We start from the raw sequence: 21,553 nt of genomic DNA, 5'->3' as shown, positions 1-21,553 counted from the left end.
TAAGTAATTTAAGTTACGGTTAATATTGCACATAAAGTAGGTTGGATAAGAAATCATGGTATGTATGAATTTGTGAAAATCGAATGTAAGATTTATCAACCTATCTATGACATAGTGGTAGCTATAAATAAGAAATTTCAGCACTATGTGTGCGAGGTTATGCGGCACTATGTGTGCAAAAACTACATGGCACTATGTGTGCGAGATTATATAGCACTATGTGTGTGAGGAAACACGGCACTATGTGTGCGAATGAGTAAGAGCACTATGTGTGCGGACCTTTAAATCCAGCACTAAGTGTGCGATATCGATCGTAGAGAATTGTTTGTGCAAATGAAAAAGTTTAAAACTTTAAACTGGGAGTAATTAAATGTGCATGGATATTAGACATGGGACTTGATTTATATATGTATATTAATAGATAATGCTCGGGAAGAGAGAAAGAAGAGAAAAGTAATCGGCTCAATTAGTATATAATTGACCAAAGACATAAATTAATGATAAATGAATTTAAATGGATTGGAGATTGATTTATAGATGGAACGGCTTGGTTTGTGCTTTATTTGTTAATTGGATCATTACATTCTTTTTAAAAATTTCTTAGGACTTATTGAGTTAATAACTCACTTGGTGTGTTTATTGGTTTTGTATAGATAATCTTGTCGAGGAAAGCTTGGATTCGTTACGAAGTCATCACATCTTTTGACAACCCCTTTTTAGTATTTTTGTTTAAAACTCAAATAGACATTATGGCATGTATAGAATAATATTTTGGAAGGTTGTTATTTTGATAGTATTGTATATATATATATATAAGGCCATGTGAATATGGGTAAAGTTCTATGTATGGATGTGATAATGGTTTTATTATAAATCTTGAAGTGAAATCAACTTGACATATGAATCCATATTGTGATGAGTGTGATTATGTTATTTTAACACCCCAAACCCGACCTGGAAGTTTGGCTCGAATCTGGTGTGTCACATTGAAGTGTTTTTTGAAAACCATGTTTCCATTAAAAACCCTTCTTAATAATTAAAAACTTATACCCTTTTTAAACCTTGTTAGAAAACCTCAGCTAAATTATATTCTTAACATCTTTGTAAAAATCTTGGCAGTTGCAGAAGCTTAATTTAAAAATAATTGCGGATACGTGATGTTTTGAACAACAGTAGTTGCTTTGGAAAACCGTGTTCTAATACTAGCATTTATAAGAACAATAAGTAAAATTTCAAATTTGAAATCCAGAAAATTACAACGGGTTTACTACAACCCACATAAAACATTTAAAAGTAATAATCAAAACTATAAAATAAGCAGTGTGTGTGGCTTCCTCCAGAGCCCTTCGCACTCGATCCATCTAAGGCTAGAAATTACGAAGGTTAATAAGCGGGGTGAGTTTATGAAAACTCGATGTGAAATCCCTACTATAAAAGGAACAATTAGTCATATAATAGAATTATAAGTCGGCTGACCTTACTTACGATTTCGATATCAATTAGGCTTTAGCCCACTATAACAGACAGTACCAGATGGGCCTTAGCCCATTATAGAATAAGAAACATTATCAGAACTAGAATCAAAATGAGAATGAGAATCGAATCGGTGATGAATCGAATCGAATCGAGAATCAAAATTAGGTGATGAAATTAGAATCGAGAATCGATGATCGAATGAGAATCAAAATCAGAATGTAAATGCAATCCTAACCCAATCCAGCCGCATACACCCCCGTACCAACCATACACAATGTGGGGAGACTACTCGACCCACCCAATCGCTACATACCACAGAAATTGCAGCGAGGCTGCCAAATATTGTGACGAAGTCACCAGATACAGATATTGTGGCTAGGCCACGATATATATATATATATATATGTGGCGTTACCACCGGATTATGGCAGTGCCGGATATTGTGACGAAGTCACCAGAACAGATATATGTGGCGAGGCCATCAGATTGCAGCGAGGCTGCCAGAACTCTTCCTCCATCAATATAACCCGTATCCCATGCAACAGATATACATGTCATGGCATACAACATACAGAATCAGAATATCATGCCCATATTTGAATCAAACAGTCACAGTCAAGTCATTTATGTCACTAACATATATTCACAATCAAATCCATCAACCACACAGTCCAAGTCAGTCACTTGCCCACAAGGGCAAAACAATCATTTAACACCCTAGGGGTAAAATGGTAATTTTATAAATCGAGGGTAAAACGATAATTCTGTAAATCGAGGGTAAAACAGTAATTCTGTAAATCAAGGGTAAAACAGTAATTCTGTAAATCGAGGATAAAATAGTAATTTTGTAAATCGAGGGTAAAATGGTAATTTTGTAAATCGAGGGTAAAACAGTAATTCTGTAAAGCAAGGGTAAAATGGTAATTTTGTAAATCGAGGGTAAAACAGTAATTCTGTAAATCGAGGGTAAAATAATAATTCTGTAAATCGAGGGTGAAACGATAATTTTGTAAATCGAGGGTAAAATAATAATTCTGTAAATTGAGAGTAAAATAGTAATTTTGTAAATCGAGGGTACTTTGGTAATTTTACAAGTCGAGGGTATTTCAGTAATTTTACAAGTTGAGGGTATTTTAGTAATTTCACAAATCAGAGGTATTTTGGTAATTTTACAAACTAGGGGTATTTTGGTAATTTTACAAACTAGGGGTATTTTGGTAATTTTATAAACCAAGGGTATTTTGGTAATTCTACCCTACAAGGGTATTTTGGTAATTCTACCCTACAAGGGTATTTCAGTAATTCTACCCTACAAGGGTATTCCAGTAATGCTAGCCTACAAATATGAGATTCACATAGTCCAACCCAATATTTACTACACAATCAAACAACTTATCCAATTGGGCCCGTAGGCCCACATGGCCCTTTACACCCATCGCGCGGCAAGTAGCCATCCTACTGACTAGAGTAGTAAGAAATACACACCTGATAGGAGACTGGAGTTAATCCGCGCTCCGAGCACTCTTAGCCGACGCCCAACCCAAACGAGCACGTCATAAAGCGAAAGGGATCAGCTAAGAAAGGTACCTTTACTCTCCTCATGGTTCTCTCTATTTAAAGCCGACAGCATCCACTCTTATGTTAGCTTCCGATGTGGGATCCCTCCATCACCGAGTTTAAAACCAACACTAACTCTTGCCATCCCAACATAGCAAAATAAATGCTCTTTGATTGCCATGAGTTTGAACCACGGACCTCCTTACCAACTCTATGGCGCCACCTTCACGCCTCTTATGTGGCGCTACTTTGCCACTAGACCACAAGGCTTTTGTGGCACAATTTCTAACAATATTCTTAAGGCCAACCTACTACACCTGGGTTTGATTCACCTTAAACCAAAATTTTTGCTAGAGTCCGATTTGAACCGGGACTTCTCCAACAATTCTCAGCACACTTAACCACTAAAACAAGCCTTCATTAACGAAATTTACATGTACAATAAAATATTATAAGCTACCTTCAACTGCTTCCATGCTCAAGGCCCAAAACTTCTAGGCCCAAATTCAGGGTGTTATAGTTATGCTTGAACTAACATGTTAAGCATTCGAGATACATTATGTATGTATATTCGATCAAAAGAAAAAAAAATCACCTTACATTTTTACCCTTGTTTTAGTATGTGCATACTATAGAATTTACTCATGGAAACGTGCTATTATTGATGTAATTACTTAAATTAATATTGGACACGGGTATTAGGGTGTTACATGGACTTCCTCACACGGGCAGACCACACGGATGATAAACCGTAATATATACATATTTTTACCCCATGCTTAATGCATTTTATGGATGATTTTCCCTTAGAATTGGTGAATTCGATGCTACTAATGCTTTAATTTCATGTTTTATACTTAGGAGAGCATAGGAGAGTGAAAGGAATGAGAAACGGGCCCAAAAAGGAGAAAATGGGCCAAAGTACGAAATCAACACGGGCTGGACTTCCTCACACGGGCAGACCACACGACCGTGTCAATTTGGCAGATTCGAAGCATAATTCACACGGGCGTGTCCCTGCCGAGTCCAAGTTGATTCCAATTTAGAAAAGGCTAATTTTGAGGGGTTTTAGGCATTCTAAAGCCTATAAATACGGCTTAAAGGAAGAGAAAAGAGGGCACGGAAAGGAAGAAAGGAATTACTCGAAGAAAGCCGCTTGATCCATCTCAGAAGCCGGTTTCATCATCAAGACTGAAGATCTCCCCTCAACTTCCCTTAGCAGTTTTGGATTTTTTTTATGTTTTGTATTCGTTATTCTTCTGAGATGTTTTCGTTTTTAGTTATGAACTAAATCCCCTAAATACCAAAGGGGAATGAAACTTAAGACGAATCTTATTATTATTTTCTGAATTGTATGATAAATATTTAACTTGTTCTTAATTATGTGTTCTTAATTCTTGTTTTGATATCCCAGGATACTAATTCAAGATAAGCTCTTATTCAGAGGAGGAATAGACCCTGTCTAAGAGTACATTTATCATAATTAAGTGGAGTTGATTGTGCGCCTAGACATAGGGTGACAAGACTTTGCCGAATTAGGGTGAAACCTAATAAGGGGATATATAGATCGAGTTAATGCAACCCTAGGGTGTTACTTAGAGAAAAGTCTCAATTGTTCAATCTAGGGATTAGACATTATTAGTCTTGAATAGGGATATAACATAACTTAGGGATCTCTACAGAACAAGTTAAATGAATAAATCGTCTGATTCGGAGCCAGAATAACAAGTAAAGTCTAGCTGGATTTTTCTTTAGGTATTGTCTTAATTCAATCGTTTTCCAAAAGTAATCCCCCAATTCTACTTTCTGTGAATTCTTTGTTTAGATAATTTGTTATTTAAAACAAAACCCCCTTATTCTTAGGCTAGATAATAAAAAGCCAGTCATTACTAGTACTTTTAGTTCCTTTGGGTTCGACAATCCAGTCTTGCTAAAATTATACCACTGTTCGATAGGTACACTTGCCTACATCGTGATAATAGCTAGTTTCAAGAACGATTCTTTATAAAATTTTAAAACCTGTTACACAAAAATCGCGATCAAGTTTTTGGCACCGTTGCTGGGGAACTAAGATATTAGGAACGCTCAATTTTTATTATTTTAGCCATTTATTTTTCTTGAAATTTAATTTAATTTATTATTATTATTTATTAATTTACTTTTTCTTTTTCTTGGCTAGTTTTTATAGTTTATGACTAGAAGAAACCTGTCAGGACCACTACTTTTTGACGAAGAAATCGATCGCACAGTTCGCAAAAACTAAAGAGAAATAAGGCGAAACTTAAGATACACAGAGAACGAGCAAGAGGACGATACTCAACCCCCAATTAAAGAGATGGCTGAAAACCAAGACAATCAGCTACCTCCTGTAATTGCGGTTAATAAAAATCTTGCTCCACACACTATGTATGATTATGCTAAACCTTCTTTAACAGGAACTGAATCAAGCATTGTTAGACCTATTCTAGCTGCAAATACTTTTGAACTAAAACCTAACACTATTCAAATGATACAACAATTTGTTTAGTTAGATGGTTTGCAGGATGAGGATCCCAATGCTCACTTAGCAAACTTTTTGGAACTATGCGATACGTTTAAAATTAATGGTGTTTCTGATGATGTCATTCTTCTTCGGTTATTCCCTTTTTTCGTTGAGGGACAAAGCTAAACAGTGGTTGAACGCAATACCACGAGGATCAATCACTACTTGGGAACAAATGACCAAAAAATTTCTATTAAAATATTTCCCGCCGGCTAAAATGGCCAAATAACGTAATGATATCTTTTTGTTTGTGCAGATAGACTGAGAAACTCTTTACGATGCATGGGAGAGATACAAAGACTTACTGAGAAGGTGCCCTCACCAAGGGTTACCACTTTGGCTTCAGGTTCAAACGTTCCATAAGGGCTTGAATCCTTTGACTCGGCATATGGTTGATGCAGTTGTTGGCGGAACCATCAATAATAAAACACTTGAAGATGCTTATGAGTTTATAGAAGAGATGTCACTGAATAACTATCAGTGGCAAGTCATAAGGACAAAACCAACAAAAATAGCCAGTGTTTATAACGTCGAATCGATCACCATGCTCTCTAATCAGGTAGAACTCTTGAATAAGAAAATTAATGGTTTTCTTAGTTCTTCACAGGTTCACCCAGTAATGCAGTGCAAAGAAAGTGGAGGTGGAGCAAGCAATTCAGAATACCAACCTTATGGCTTGGAGGAACTACCCAAATTTCTCATGGGGAGGCCAAGGAAATCAGAGACCACCTCCAGGCTACCAACAACCACCCTACCAATAGGAAAAGAAACCGAACCTTGAAGAGATGCTCTCAAAGTTTATATCGGTGTCAGAAACTCGTTTCCAGAGCATCGAGACAACACTTAAAAATCAACAAGCGTTAATCTAAGGGCTCGAAACTCAGATTGGCCAGCTGTCCAAACTAATTTCGGAAAGACCACTAGGAAGTTTTCTTAGTAACACCAAATCAAAAGAGCATGTAAAAGCAGTTACACTAAGGAGTGAGAAAGTGTTAGTGGAATCTGACAAGAAGCTAACACAAGAAGCCGTGGTAAACGAAAGTGGGGAAGAAAAACCCGAAAATAGTGACAAACCAGTGTTGAAGGAATATAAACCATCAGTTCCATACCCAAAAAAATTGAAAAAAGACCGCATTGATGCACAATTCGGTAGGTTTCTTGAACTTTTTAAGCAATTACATATCAACTTACCTTTTGTTGAAGCCATCTCGTAGATGCCTTGATAAACCGTAACTTATACATATTTTTACCCCATGTTTAATGCATTTTATGGATGATTTCTCATTATAATTAGTGAATTTGATGCTCCTAATGCTTTAATTTCATATTTTATACTTAGGAGAGCATAGGAGAGCGAAATAAACGAGAAACGGGCCAAAAACAGAGAAAATGGGCCAAAGTACGAACTTAACACGGCGTGGACTTCCTCACACGGGCAGACCAAATGACTGTGTCAATCTGGCAGAATTGAAGCACGACTCACACGGGTATAGCACACACCTGTGCCATTCTAACAGGCTAGAACACGGCCTGAAGTAATCGCACACGGACGTGTCACATGGACGTGTCCCTGCCGAGCCCAAGTTGAGTCTAATTCAGAAAAGGCTAATTTTTTGGGCTAAAAGACATTCCAAAGCCTATAAATACACGCTAGAAGAGGAAAAAAGGGGACACACAGAATAGGGAGTAAGGAATTACTCTAAGGAAGCCGATTGATTCATCTCAGAACATCATCAAGATTGAAGATCTCTCATCAATTCCCCTTCAGGAGTTTTGGGTTTTCTTTATGTTTTGTATTCTTTATTTTTCTGAGATGTTCTCTTATTTAGTTATGAACTAAATCCCCTAAATACCAAAGGGGAATGAAAGCTAAGACGAATCTTGTTATTATTTTCTGAATTGTATGATAAATATTTAACTCGTTCTTAATTATGTGTTCTTAATTCTTGTTTTGATATCCCAGGATACTGATTCAAGATAAGCTCTTATTCAGAGGACTAATAGACCCTGTCTAAGAGTACATTTATCATAATTAAGTGGAGTTGATTGCGCGTCTAGACATAGGGTGACAAGATTTTGCCGGATTAGGGTGAAACCTAATAAGGGGATCCATAGATCGAGTTAATGCAACCCTAGAGTGTTAATTAGAGAAAAGTCTCAGTTATTCAATGTAGGAATTAGACATTATTAGTCTTGAATAGGGATAATAACATAACTTAAGGATCTCTACGAAACAAGTTGAATGAATAAATCGTCCGATTCGGAGCCAGAATAACAAGTAAAGTCTAGGTGGATTTTTCCTTAGTTATTGTCTTCATTCAATCGATTTTCCCAAAAGCAATTCCCCAATTCAATTCTCTGTGAGTTATTAGTTTAGATATTTAGTTAGTTAAAAACAAAACCCCATTATTCTTAGGCTAGATAATAAAAAGACTGTCATTACTAGTACTTTTAGCTCATTTGGGTTCGACAATCCTGTCTTGTTAAAACTATGCTACTGTTCGATAGGTACACCTGCCTACATTGCGATAATAGTTAGTTTCAAGAGCGATTAATTATAAATATTTCAAACCTATCACGAAATATCGCGATCATTCCTATATACACAAAATTTTTGAAGGAGCTTCTAACAAATAAAAGAAAGTTCGAGGACTTTTCTACAGTAGAACTCAACGAGGAGTGCTCAGCTATACTCAAAAAAAAACTGCCAACCAAACTGAAAGATCTAGGAAGTTTTACTATCCCTTGCTTAATTGGTAGTCTGAATGTTGAGAAAGCACTAGCTGATTTAGGCGCTAGCATTAATTTGATGCCATATAAAATGTTCAAACAACTTGGTCTTGGGGAACCTAAACCCACTAGGATGAGTATTCAATTAGTCGATAGATCTGTTAAATATCCTAAGGGCATTATAGAAGACGTATTTGTGAAAATAGATAAATTCATATTTCCTATTGACTTTGTTGTGCTTGACATGGACGAAGATGTGGAAGTGCCCTTAATTTTAGGGCACCCATTTTTAGCCACTGCTAGGGCTGTAATCGATGTGGGTGACGGTAAATTGGTACTTAGAGTAGGTGACGAGGAGATTATCTTTAAAATTTATGATGCTATGAGGTTTTCTAGGTAACAGGATGATTCATGTTATTTTATTGACTCTATTGATCATACTACTCAGGACTCTTTTTAGGAAATTATACAGAAAGACACGATGGAACTGTATCTAGCTCAAGAAGAGGAGACAGATGATGAACCTAATGAGCATTCTTCAAGAAATGTAGAATATGAGGGCATTAAGATAAACGATAAACTTAAGCAAAAACCCTCTATTAAAGAGCCTCCCAAATTGGAACTTAAACAATTACCAAGCTACTTGGAATACGCATTCCTTGGAAACAATTCTACATTACCAGTTATTATTGCTTCTAACTTGCAACCCAAGGAGAAAGATGAATTAATCCAAGTATTAAAAGAACATAAAAAGGCCATAGCTTGGAAAATTTCTGACATTAAAGGAATCAACCCTTCACCCATAAAATTTTGATGGAAGATGACTACAAACCGTGTGTGCAAGCTCAAAGACGACTGAACCCCAACATGAAGGAAGTTGTTAAAGCCGAGGTAATTAAACATCTAGATGATGGAATTATTTATCCTATTTCTGACAGTTCTTGGGTAAGTCCAGTTCAGGTTGTTCCTAAGAAAGGAGGCATGACGGTTGTGACCAACGAGAAGAATGAATTAATCCCAACAAGGACAGTCATAGGATGGAGCGTTTGTATTGACTACTGGAAACTGAATGATGCTACAAGAAAAGATCACTTCCCCTTGCCATTAATTGACCAAATATTGGAAAGATTATCTGGGCACATGTACTACTACTTTCTAGACGGACTCTCTCGTTACTTCCAGATCCCAATAGCTCCTGAAGATCAAGAAAAAATGACATTCACATGCCCATATGGTACGTTTGCTTATTTTAGAATGCCTTTTGGATTATGTAATGCTCCTACCACTTTTCAGCGCTGTATGATGGCCATCTTTGATGAACTTGTGGAAGATATCGTGGAAGTATTTATTGATGATTTCTCGGTATTCGGTAACTCTTTTCATCTCTGCCTTAAAAATTTAAAACGAGTTTTAATAAGATGCGAGGAAACGAACCTTGAGCTTGACTGGGAGAAATGTCACTTCATGGTTCAAGAAGGTATTGTATTAGGGTATAAAATTTCTAGTAAAGGGATTGAAGTGGACAAATCTAAACTAGAAACAATCGAAAAATTACCCCCTCCTAGTTCAGTTAAGGATATTAGAAGTTTTTTAGGACATGCTGGTTTTTATAGAAGATTTATTAAGGATTTTTCTAAAATAGCTAAGCCTTTGACTAAATTGCTATATATACCTTTTAATTTCAATCAGGACTGTTTAGAAGCATTTAATACTTTAAAGGATAAATTAATTAATGCTCCAATCATAATTGCACCTGATTGGAACTTACCATTTGAATTAATGTGTGATGCGAGTGATTTTACAGTAGGTATAGTATTGGGATAGCGAAGAGACAAGCATTTTCAACCTATCTATTATGCTCGCAAAACTTTGACAGCTGCACTAGAGAATTATACTACTATGGAAAAAGAATTCCTAGCTGTGGTTTTTACATTTGACAAATATCGATCATATGTCATATTGTCTAAAGTTGTTGTTTACACTGACCATTCCGCCCTTCGCTACCTTTTAACTTAGGGATAATAACATAACTTAGGGATCTCTATGGAAAAAGTTAAATGAATAAATCGTCCGATTCGGAGCTAGAATAACAAGTACAATCTAGGTGGATTTTTCCTTAGGTATTGTCTGAATTCAATCATTTTCAAAAGTAATCCCCCAAATCCATTCTATGTGAATTCTTAGATTAGTTAATTAGTTAGTTAAAACAAAACCACCTTATTCTTAGGCTAGATAATAAAAAGACAGTCATTACTAGTACTTTTAGTTCCTTTGGGTTCGACAAACCGGTCTTGCTAAAACTATACCACTGTTCGATAGGTACACTTGCCTACATCACGATAATAGTTAGTTTCAAGAATGATTAATTATAAATATTTAAAACCTATCATGAAATCAAGCGATCAAGTTTTTGGCGCCGTTTTCGGGGAACTAAGATATTAGGAACGCTCAATTTTTATTAGTTTAGCCATTTATTTTTCTTGCAATTCTATTTTTATTTTTTATTATTAATTATTAATTTACTTTTTCTTTCTCTTGGCAGGTTTTTATAGTTTATGACTAGAAAAAACTCGTCAGGACCACTACTTTTTGACGAAGAAATCGATCACATAGTTCACAGAAACCAAAGAGAAATAAGGCGAAGCTTAAGATACACAGAGAACGAGCAAGAGGATGATACTTAACCCCCAACCGAAGAGATGGCTGAAACCTAAGACAATCAGCTACCTCTGTAATTACGGTTAATCAAAATCCTGCTCTACGTACTATGTATGATTATGCTAAACCTTCTTTAACAGGAATTGAATCAAGCATAGTTAGACCTGCTGTAGCTGCAAATACTTTTGAACTAAAACCTAACAAAATTCATATGATAGAACAATTTGTTCAGTTTGATGGTTTGCAGGATGAAGATCCCAACGCTCACTTAGCAAACTTTTTAGAACTATGCGATACATTTAAAATCAATGGCGTTTCTGATAATTCCATACGTCTTCAGTTGTTTCCCTTTTCATTGAGGAACAAATCTAAACAGTGGTTGAACTCGTTATCACGAGGGTCAATTACTACTTGGGAACAAATGACCAAAAAATTTCTATTAAAATATTTCCCGCCGACTAAAACGGCCAAATTACGTAATGATATCTCTTCGTTTGTGCAGATGGACTTAGAAACCCTTTACGATGCATGGGAGAGATGGGAGAGATACAAGGACTTACTGAAAATGTGCCCTTACCATGGGTTTCCGCTTTGGCTACAGGTTCAAACGTTCCATAATGGCCTGAATCCTTTGACACGGCAAATGGTTGACGCAGCTGCTGGCGGAACCATCAATAACAAAACAGCTGAAGATGCTTATTAGTTTATAGAGGAGATGTTACTGAATAACTATCAGTGGCAAGTTATGAGGATAAAGCCAACGAAAATAGTCGGCGTTTATAACGACGATTCGGTTACTATGCTATCAAACCAGGTAGAACTTCTAAATAAAAAGATTGATGGTTTACTTGGTTCTACTCAGGTACATCCAGTAATGCAGTGCGAAGCAAGTGGAGGTGGAACAAGCCATTCGAAATACCAACCTTATGGCCACAACATGGATAACGAGCAGTTAAATTAAATGGGTAATAATCCTCGATCTCAAAACAATCTATATAGTAGCACTTATAATGCAGGTTGGAAGAACCACCCAAATTTCTCGTGGGGTGGTCAAGGAAATCAAAGACCACAACATCCTCCGGATTTTTAACAACCACCCTATCAATAAGAAAAGAAGCCGATCCTTGAAGAGATGCTCACAAAGTTTATCTCGGTGTCAGAAACCCATTTTTAGAACACCGAGACAGCACTCAAAAATCAACAAGCGTCGATCCAAGGGCTCGAAACTCAGATAGGTAAGCTTTCCAAACTAATCTCTGAACAACCATAAGGTAGCTTGCCAAGTAATACTGAACCCAATGCAAGGGAACAGCTCAACGCGATTAATGTTCAAGATGAAGAAGGATTCATTGAGCCTGAGCCAGAACCGAGGCAAGAAACTATGGTAAGTAGAGGCCAAGGTGAGGTAGGTTATAATAAAAACAAATTAGTGAATGTCGAATACAAACCTCGTGTGCCAAACCCCAATGCGATAGGAAAGACCGCTCAGATGAACAATTTGGTAAATTCCTTAAACTCTAAAAAAAACTAGACATTAACTTACCATTTATTGAAGCCTTATCGCAGATGCCAAACGCAATGAAATTTTTAAAGGAGCTTTTAGCAAATAAGCAGAAGTTGGATGAGGCATCGCATGTGGAGCTAAACACAGTTTGCTCAGCTATTCTCTTGAATAAACTACCCAACAAACTTAAAGATCTAGGGAGTTTTACGATTCCTTGCTTAATTGGTAATTCAGATGTTAATAATGCATTAGCTGATTTAGGGGCTAGTGTCAACGTCATGCCTTACAAAATGTTTAAGCAACTAGGTCTTGGGAAACCTAAATAGACTAGGATGAGCATTCAATTAGCAGATAAAACTATAATATTTCCTAGGGGTATTTTTTGAAGATGTGCTAGTTAAAATCGATAAATTTATATTTCCCGTAGACTTCATTGTTCTAGACATAGAAGAGGATATCACCACTCTTTTAATTCTAGGAAGGCCCTTTTTAGCAATTGCTAAAATGATCATTGATGTTGGCACAGGTGAACTCACACTCCGTGTGGGAGACGAAACAATCACCCTTCAAGCTCGCAATTCTAGCAACACATCAGAAATTAAAGGTGATCATTTAACCCATTCTACTAAAACTGACAATATGGTGCAACCTACTTTGCAGGAAATGAGTTTGAAGGAAGTACATGAGCCATTCTCAAGCAATGGTAGAGGATCTATTCATGAAGAATGAAGGCTACAAATTGAGGAGCTAGATGAATGGCGGACGCATAAACCAAAAACGCATGATAGACTAGAACTACGCCAGAACAAGCTCAACACCTTCCCACATCAACTTAAGGTTGGAGATAAAGTCTTATTAGATGCCGCATATCCTCACATTGTCACTACCACACCGAATGAAGAAATATCTCTTACGGTACTTGGCATTTTCCCATTCGGTACAGTCAAGATAAGTCATCCCAAGTTTGACACTTTTAAGGTAAACAACGCCTGTCTAAAACCTTATTTTGATGAGAATGATAGCAGGAATAAGGAGTATAAACTTCTCGAAGCACCATGACCATTCTATGGAGAGGTAAGTCGAGCTTAGACTATAAATAAGCGCTTCTCGGAAGGCAACCCGAGCATTAACTGTATTAACTTCTTTAAAATTTAGTCTTCGACACCTAACTTACTAACGGAGCTCTTGAATACAGGTTTTCCACAGAAACACAGCCAAGTACACGGGTGTGCTTAGGGCCGTGTGAAAACAGGGCAACAATTTTCCCAAACACGGGCCATAATAACACGCCACGGCCATGCGACATGGCCTTGGTCGAGCCTGCCAAAACAACACGGGCATGCGACACGCCCGCATGGAAGAACCGTGGGTGAACTTGTTAAAACAGTACGGGCGTGTGACACGCCCGTGTCTAGCACCCGTAGTCGAACCTGTCAAAATAACAGGGGCGTGTGCAGAGCTACATGACCGTGGGAGAAGCAAATCACACACGACCGTGTAACATGATTATATAGCCACACAACCTAGACACACGGGCGTGCCCGAAAACCGTGTGACGATATCTCACTTCGCGATAAACACGGGCGGGACACAATCCGCACGGGTGTGTGAACTGGCCGTGCCACTTGAAAAATTAGATTATCTATCTTCTTTTAATTTTCTTTCATTAATTTTTGAAGATTCTTTTGTTTTTAAACACTACTTATCTTTATGATTACTACCAAATTATTCCCCCAATTCTCCTGTTGTTCTTCAGAATCATGTTTGTCCTCCAGCTTTATTTCTAACAACTCGCTCTCGCCAATCCAGGAATTTCATCCATTTTTAACTCAGGAAGTTTCACTTCTCCCCCTATCTTATGATTACAAATTTATTTTTTTCCTATCTATCTTTGTACATTGAGGGCAATGTACATCGTAAGTGTGGGGGGTATTTATTTCATTATCAGAAAAATCCCTGAATGACTGCCTTGTTCTCTTGAAAAGCTATCATATCATATTTAGGATAAATTTCGATTGATTTATGATTTTTATTATATCTTGAATTAAAACATATGAATTTATGCATTGATTGTTTAAACCCTAAGACATTAGAGAATTAAGCATGATAAGTTGATTTTTAAAAATTTAAAATTTTAGGTTGTTTCCCCAAGTCTAGGTATTATCTTGAATTGGAATTCATGAGTTTAAACATCAAAAAGCCATAATTTTTGTGAGATTTTTTAGCCTTTTGAGCATCTATTAATTCTTTCATACTCACTTTTATTATTGCTTTGAGTGTGTTAGTATTGAACTGTTATTCTAGAACTTGCTTGATTATGCATGTCAAGACCACACTATTTGAGTTGATATGTCAAGATGATAGAGGCACTTAGGATTAACCCACTCATGCCATGAAAAGCCTACCTCCACGATTAACCCTTAGTGAACCCCCTTGAGCCTAACAACCCATTTCTTGTATTACCCTTAATATTAACCCTTAACCCGTTATTGTTGAAATCCCCTAAATTAATTTGATCCCCAATTTTTTGTCGAGATTGGAATTGAAATTGTTGCTCAGCTATGTCTTGTTCTTAGTAGTTAGTCTATGTTATTTAACTTGTTCTAAAAAAAAGAGAGAAAAAAGAAAAAAATGTATGTGTACATATTAGTAGTAGTAATCTTTTGTTTTTGAGCTTAAGTATTTAATTCCATATTCTGAGAAGAAGCTTTGTTGTACGCAAGTGATATTAAATCTTTTTCTAGTTAAGTGATTTTTTAATTCAATTTTGATTCTAACTTTTTCTTTCAGCCTGTGACCACACCCCCTAATCAAGCCTCATTGCAACCCTCTAAAGATATTTTGATTGATGTATCATCCCAATTTATAGTGGTGGAGATTTGATTTTCATGCAAGCCTATGGTAATAAATTTTCATTATTGACTATTGAGTGCTTCAATTATTATCCTTAAACACCTCGAGTGATTTGAGTGAACCTTTAGTGAGGATGTGAAACTCTTTAATATTCTGAATCAAAGGTAATTACTTAGATAAGGGGAGACACCTATGTTTGCATGATTAAATACTCAACTTGGAATGTTTGAAACTTTTATGTTCTTTTAGTTGAATTCTCAATGTATGATTACCTATGGATTATTTTGAGATATTTTCGATATAGATTATAAGTTGAGAAAGATTTATTTTGATTATGAGTTGAGGATTTTGCTTGAGGAGAAGCAAATGCTTAAGTGTGGGGGTATTTGATAAACCGTAATATATACATATTTTTAACCCATTCTTAACGCATTTTATGGATGATTTTCCCTTAGAATTGGTGAATTCAATGCTCCTAATGCTTTAATTTCCTGTTTTATACTTAGGAGAGCATAGGAAAGTGAAAGGAACGAGAAACAGGCTAAAAACAAAGAAAATGGGCCAAAGTATGAAATTAACATGGCCTGGACTTCCTCACAGGGGCAGACCACACGGTCGTGTCAATTTGGCAGATTCGAAGCACAATTCACACGGCGTGTCCCTGTCGAGCCCAAGTTGATTCCAATTCAGAAAAGGCCAATTTTGAGGGCTTCTAGGCATTCTAAAGCCTATAAATACACCCTAGAGGAGGAAAGTACGGGGACGCACGGAGAGGAAGGAAGGAATTACTCAAAGCAAGCTGATTGATCGATCTCAAAAGTAGAAGTCACCATCAAGACTGAAGATCTCCCCTCAATTTCCCTTCAAGAGTTTTGGGTTTTCTTTATGTTTTGTATTCGTTATTCTTCTGAGATGTTTTCCTTTTTAGTTATGAACTAAATCCCCTAAATACCAAAGGGGAATGAAACCTAAGACGAATTGTTATTTTCTGAATTGTATGATAAATATTTAACTTGTTCTTAATTATGTGTTCTTAATTCTTGTTTTGATATCCCAGGATACTAATTCAAGATAAGCTCTTATTCAGAGGAGGAATAGACCCTATCTAAGAGTACACTTGTCATAATTAAGCGGAGTTGTTTGCGCGCCTAGACATAGGGTGACAAGATTTTTTCGGATTAGGGTGAAACCTAATAAGGGGATCCAAAGATCGAGTTAATGCAGCCCTAGGGTTTTAATTAGAGAAAAGTCTCAATTATTCAATCTAGGGATTAGACGTTATTAGTCTTGAATAGGGATAATAACATAACTTAGGGATTTCTACGGAATAAGTTAAATGAATAAATCGTCCGATTCGAAGCCAAAATAACAAGTAAAGTCTAGGTGGATTTTTCCTTAGGTATTGTCTTAATTCAATCGTTTTCCAAAAGGAATCCCCAATTCCATTCTCTGTGAATTCTTAGATTAGTTAATTAGTTAGTTAAAACAAAACCCCCTTATTCTTACGCTAGATAATAAAAAGACAGTCATTACTAGTACTTTTAGTTCCTTTGGGTTCGATAATCCGGTCTTGCTAAAACTACACTATTATTCGATAGATACACTTTCCTGCATCGCAATAATAGTTAGTTTCAAGAACGATTAATTATAAATATTTAAAACTTACCTGTCACAAAATCGCGATCAACGGTGATGTCAATTTGGTAGAATCAAAGCACGACTCACACGGGCATGTCCCTCCCGATCCCAAGTTGAGTCCAAATCAAAAAAGGCTAATTTTGAGGGTTTTTAGGCATTCTAAAGCCTATAAATACGTCCTAAAGGAAGAGGAGAAGGGGACACAAAGAGAAGGAAGTAGGGAACTGCTCAAGGGAAGCCAATTGATCCATCTCAAAAGCCGGAGTCACCATCAAGACTGAAGATCTCCCCTCAATTTCCCTTTCGGAGTTTTCGGTTTTCTTTATGTTTTGTATTCGTTATTCTTCTGAGATGTTTTCCTTTTTAGTTATGAACTAAATCCCTTAAATACCTAAGGGGAATGAAACCTAAGATGAATCTTGTTATTATTTTCTGAATTGTATGATAAATATTTAACTTTTTCTTAATTATGTGTTCTTCATTCTTGTTTTGATATCCCAGGATACTAATTCAAGATAAGCTCTTATTCAGAGGAGGAATAGATCCTGTCTAAGAGTACATTTGTCATAATTAAGTGGAGTTTTTTGCGCGCCTAGACATAGGGTGACAAGATTTTGCCGGATTAGGGTGAAACCTAATAAGGGGATCCAAAGATCGAGTTAATGCAACCCTAGGGTGTTAATTAGAGAAAAGTCTCAATTATTCAATCTAGGGATTAGACATTATTAGTCTTGAATAGGGATATAACATAACTTAGGGATCTCTACAGAACAAGTTAAATGAATAAATCGTCTGATTCGGAGCCAGAATGACAAGTAAAGTCTAGGTGGATTTTTCCTTAGGTATTGTCTTAATTCAATCATTTTCCAAAAGTAATCCCCCAATTCTACTTTCTATGAATTCTTAGTTAGATAATTAGTTAATTAAAACAAAACCCCCTTATTCTTAGGCTAGATAATGAAAAGACAGTCATTACTAGTACTTTTAGTTCCTTTGGGTTCGACAATCCAGTCTTGCTAAAACTATACCACTGTTCGATAGGTACACTTGCCTACATCATGATAATAGTTAGTTTCAAGAACGATTCTTTATAATTTTTTAAAACCTGTCACACGAAAATCGCGATCAGTACTAGTTGTGTGCGAATATGCAGATGTATTTCCAAAAAAATTGTCCGGGTTACCCTCTAATTGAGAAGTCGAATTTGGTATAAAGCTAATGCCAGGGAAAACACCTATTTTGCTTACTCTGTATCGAATGGCTCCGACTGAGTTGAAGGAGCTAAAATCACAATTACAAGAGTTGACCGATAAGGGCTTTGTGAGACCAAGCTTTGCACATTGGGGTGCTCCGGTACTATTTGTGAAAAAGAAAGATGGGTCCGTGAGGCTGTGCATAGACTATCAACAGTTAAATAAGATTACAATCAAGAATAAATATCCGTTGCCACGGATTGACGATTTGTTTGATCAATTAAAATGAGCAGCATAGTTTTCTAAAATAGACTTGAGACCCGGCTACTATTAACTGAGAGTTAAAGAGTCATATGTGCCTAAGACTACTTCTAGGATGAGGTATGGCCACTACGAGTTCTTTGTCATGCCTTTCAGTTTAACAAATTCTCTAGCTGTATTTATGGATTTAATGAATAGGATATTTCGGCCATACTTGGATAAGTTTGTCGTTGTATTTATCGATGACATCCTGATCTATTCTAGAGACCAGGTAGAGTATACCAAACACTTGGGAATCATTCTACAGACTCTGAGAGATAATCGGTTATATGCCAAGTTCAATAAAAGTGAGTTTTGGCTTCGTGAAGTCAGATTTTTTGGCCACATTGTCTTGAGTGATGGAATTAGGGTTGACCCTAGCAAGGTTTCTACTATTGTTGAATGGGAACCACCAAAGAATGTGACTAAGGTTAGAAGCTTTTTGGGTTTGGCTGTTACTGCAGGCGATTTGTAAAGGACTTCTCCATGGTTTCTACTCCCATGACGAGGTTATTACAAAAAGAAGTTAAGTTTGAATGGTCGGATAAGTGTTAACAAAGTTTCGAGAAGTTGAAGAAGTTGTTGACTGAGGCTCCAGTATTAGTACAACCCGAATCAGGAAAAGAGTTCATGGTTTATAGTGATGCTTCTCTAAATGGTTTGGGATGCATGCTTGTACAGGGAGGCAAGGTTTCAGCTTATGCCTCAAGACAATTGAAACCTCATGAGAAGAATTATCCGACACATGACCTAAAGTTGGCCGCCATAGTGTTTGCCTTGAAGATCTGGTGACATTATTTGGTCGGAGAGATATGTCACGTATACACCGATCATAAGAGTCTTAAGTACATGATGACGTAGAAGGATTTGAATTTGAGACAACGGAGGTAATTGGAACTATTAAAAGATTATGAGTTAGTTATCGACTACCATCCGGGTAAGGCGAACGTGGTCGCCAATGCATGAAGTAGAAAATTGATAAACCGTAAATTATACATATTTTTACCCCATGTTTAATGCATTTTATGGATGATTTCTCATTAGAATTGGTGAATTCGATGCTCCTAATGCTTTAATTTCATGTTTTATACTTAGGAGAGCATAGGAGAGTGAAAGGAACAAGAAATGGGCCAAAAACAGAGAAAATGGGCCAAAGTACGAACTTAACACGGCTTGGACTTCCTCACACGGGTAGGCCACACGGCCGTATCAATCTGGTAGAATCAAAGCACAACTCACACGGGTATAGCACACACCTGTGCCATTCTAACAGTGTCAAACACGATCTGAAGTAATCGCACACGGGCGTGTCACACGGGCGTGTCCCTACCGAGCCCAATTGAGTCCAATTCTGAAAAGGCTAATTTTGAGGGCTAAAAGGCATTGCAAAGGCTATAAATACACCCTAGAAGAGGAGAAAAAGGGGACACAAAGAATAGGGAGTAAGGAATTACTCCAAGGAAGCCGATTGATTCATCTCAGAAGCCGGATTCATCATCAAGACTGAAGATCTCTCCTCAATTCCCCTTCAGGAGTTTTGGGTTTTCTTTATGTTTTGTATTCTTTATTTTTCTGAGATGTTCTCTTATTTAGTTATGAACTAAATCCCCTAAATACCTAAGGGGAATGAAACCTAAGACGAATCTTGTTATTATTTTCTGAATTGTATGATAAATATTTAACTTGTTCATAATTTTGTGTTCTTAATTCTTGTTTTGATATCCCAGGATACTGATTCAAGATAAGCTCTTACTCAGAGGAGGAATAGACCCTGTCTAAGAGTACATTTGTCATAATTAAGCGGAGTTGATTGCGCGCCTAGACATAGGGTGACAAGATTTTGCCAGATTAGGGTGAAACCTAATAAGGGGATCCATAGATCGAGTTAATGCAACTCTAGAGTGTTAATTAGAGAAAAGTCTCGATTATTCAATGTAGGGATTAGACGTTATTAGTCTTGAATAGGGATAATAACATAACTTAGGGATCTCTACGGAACAAGTTGAATGAATAAATCGTCCGATTTGGAGCTAGAATAACAAGTAAAGTCTAGGTGGAGTTTTCCTTAGGTATTGCCTTCATTCAATCAATTTTCCCAAAAGCAATTCCCTAATTCTATTCTCTGTGAGTTCTTAGTTTAGTTAATTAGTTAGTTAAAAACAAAACCCCATTATTCTTAGGCTAGATAATAAAAAGACAGTCATTACTAGTACTTTTAGTTCCTTTGTTTTCGACAAATCTGGTCTTGTTAAAACTATACTACTGTTCGATAGGTACAGTTGCCTACATCGCGATAATAGTTAGTTTCAAGAACGATTAATTATAAATATTTAAAACCTATCACGAAATATCGCACTCAAGTTTTTGGCACCGTTGCTGGGGAACTTAGATATTAGGAATGCTCAAATTTTATTACTTTATCCATTTATTTTTTCTTGCAATTTAATTTTCTTTTATTATTATTATTATTATTATTATTATTATTATTATTTATTAACCTACTCTTTCTTTCTCTTGGCTTGTTTTTATAGTTTATGACTAGAAGAAACCCGTCGGGACCATTACTTTTTGATGAAGAAAGAGATCGTATAGTTCGTAGAAACCAAAGAGAAATAAGGCACAGCTTAAGATACACAGAGAATGAGCAAGAAGATGATACTCAAACCAAAGAGATGGCTGAAAACCAAGGCAATTAGCTACCTCCTACAATTGCGGTTAAGCAGAATCCTGCTCCACGCAGTATGTATAATTATGCTAAACCTTCTTTAACAGGAACTGAATCAAGCATAGTTAGAACTGCTGTAGCTGCAAATACTTTTGAATTAAAACCTAACACTATTCAAATGATACAACAATTTGTTCAGTTTGATGGTTTGCAGGATGAGGACCCCAACACTCATTTAGCCAACTTCTTAGAACTATGCAATACATTTAAAATTAATGGCGTTTCTGATGATGCCATACGTCTTCGGTTGTTTCCTTTTTCATTGAGGAACAAAGCTAAACAGTGGTTGAACTTGTTACCACGAGGGTCAATTACTACTTGGGAACAAATGACCGAAAAATTTTTACTAAAATATTTTCCGCCGGCTAAAACGGCTG

The 21,553-nt window shown here is 36.6% G+C and overlaps 1 non-coding gene across 1 annotated transcript; it reads right to left on the bottom strand.

Moving 5' to 3' along the window:
* Positions 1–5,799: 5,799 nt before the first annotated feature.
* On the bottom strand, positions 5,800–5,905 carry LOC128282594 (small nucleolar RNA R71). Its single transcript, XR_008272920.1, has one exon. It is a non-coding gene; the product is annotated as a small nucleolar RNA R71 (small nucleolar RNA).
* Positions 5,906–21,553: the final 15,648 nt, after the last annotated feature.

This window comes from Gossypium arboreum, chromosome 1, assembly GCF_025698485.1.
Source record: "Gossypium arboreum isolate Shixiya-1 chromosome 1, ASM2569848v2, whole genome shotgun sequence".
Lineage (NCBI taxonomy): Eukaryota > Viridiplantae > Streptophyta > Magnoliopsida > Malvales > Malvaceae > Gossypium > Gossypium arboreum.
This window is presented reverse-complemented; position numbering and strand designations above follow the sequence as displayed.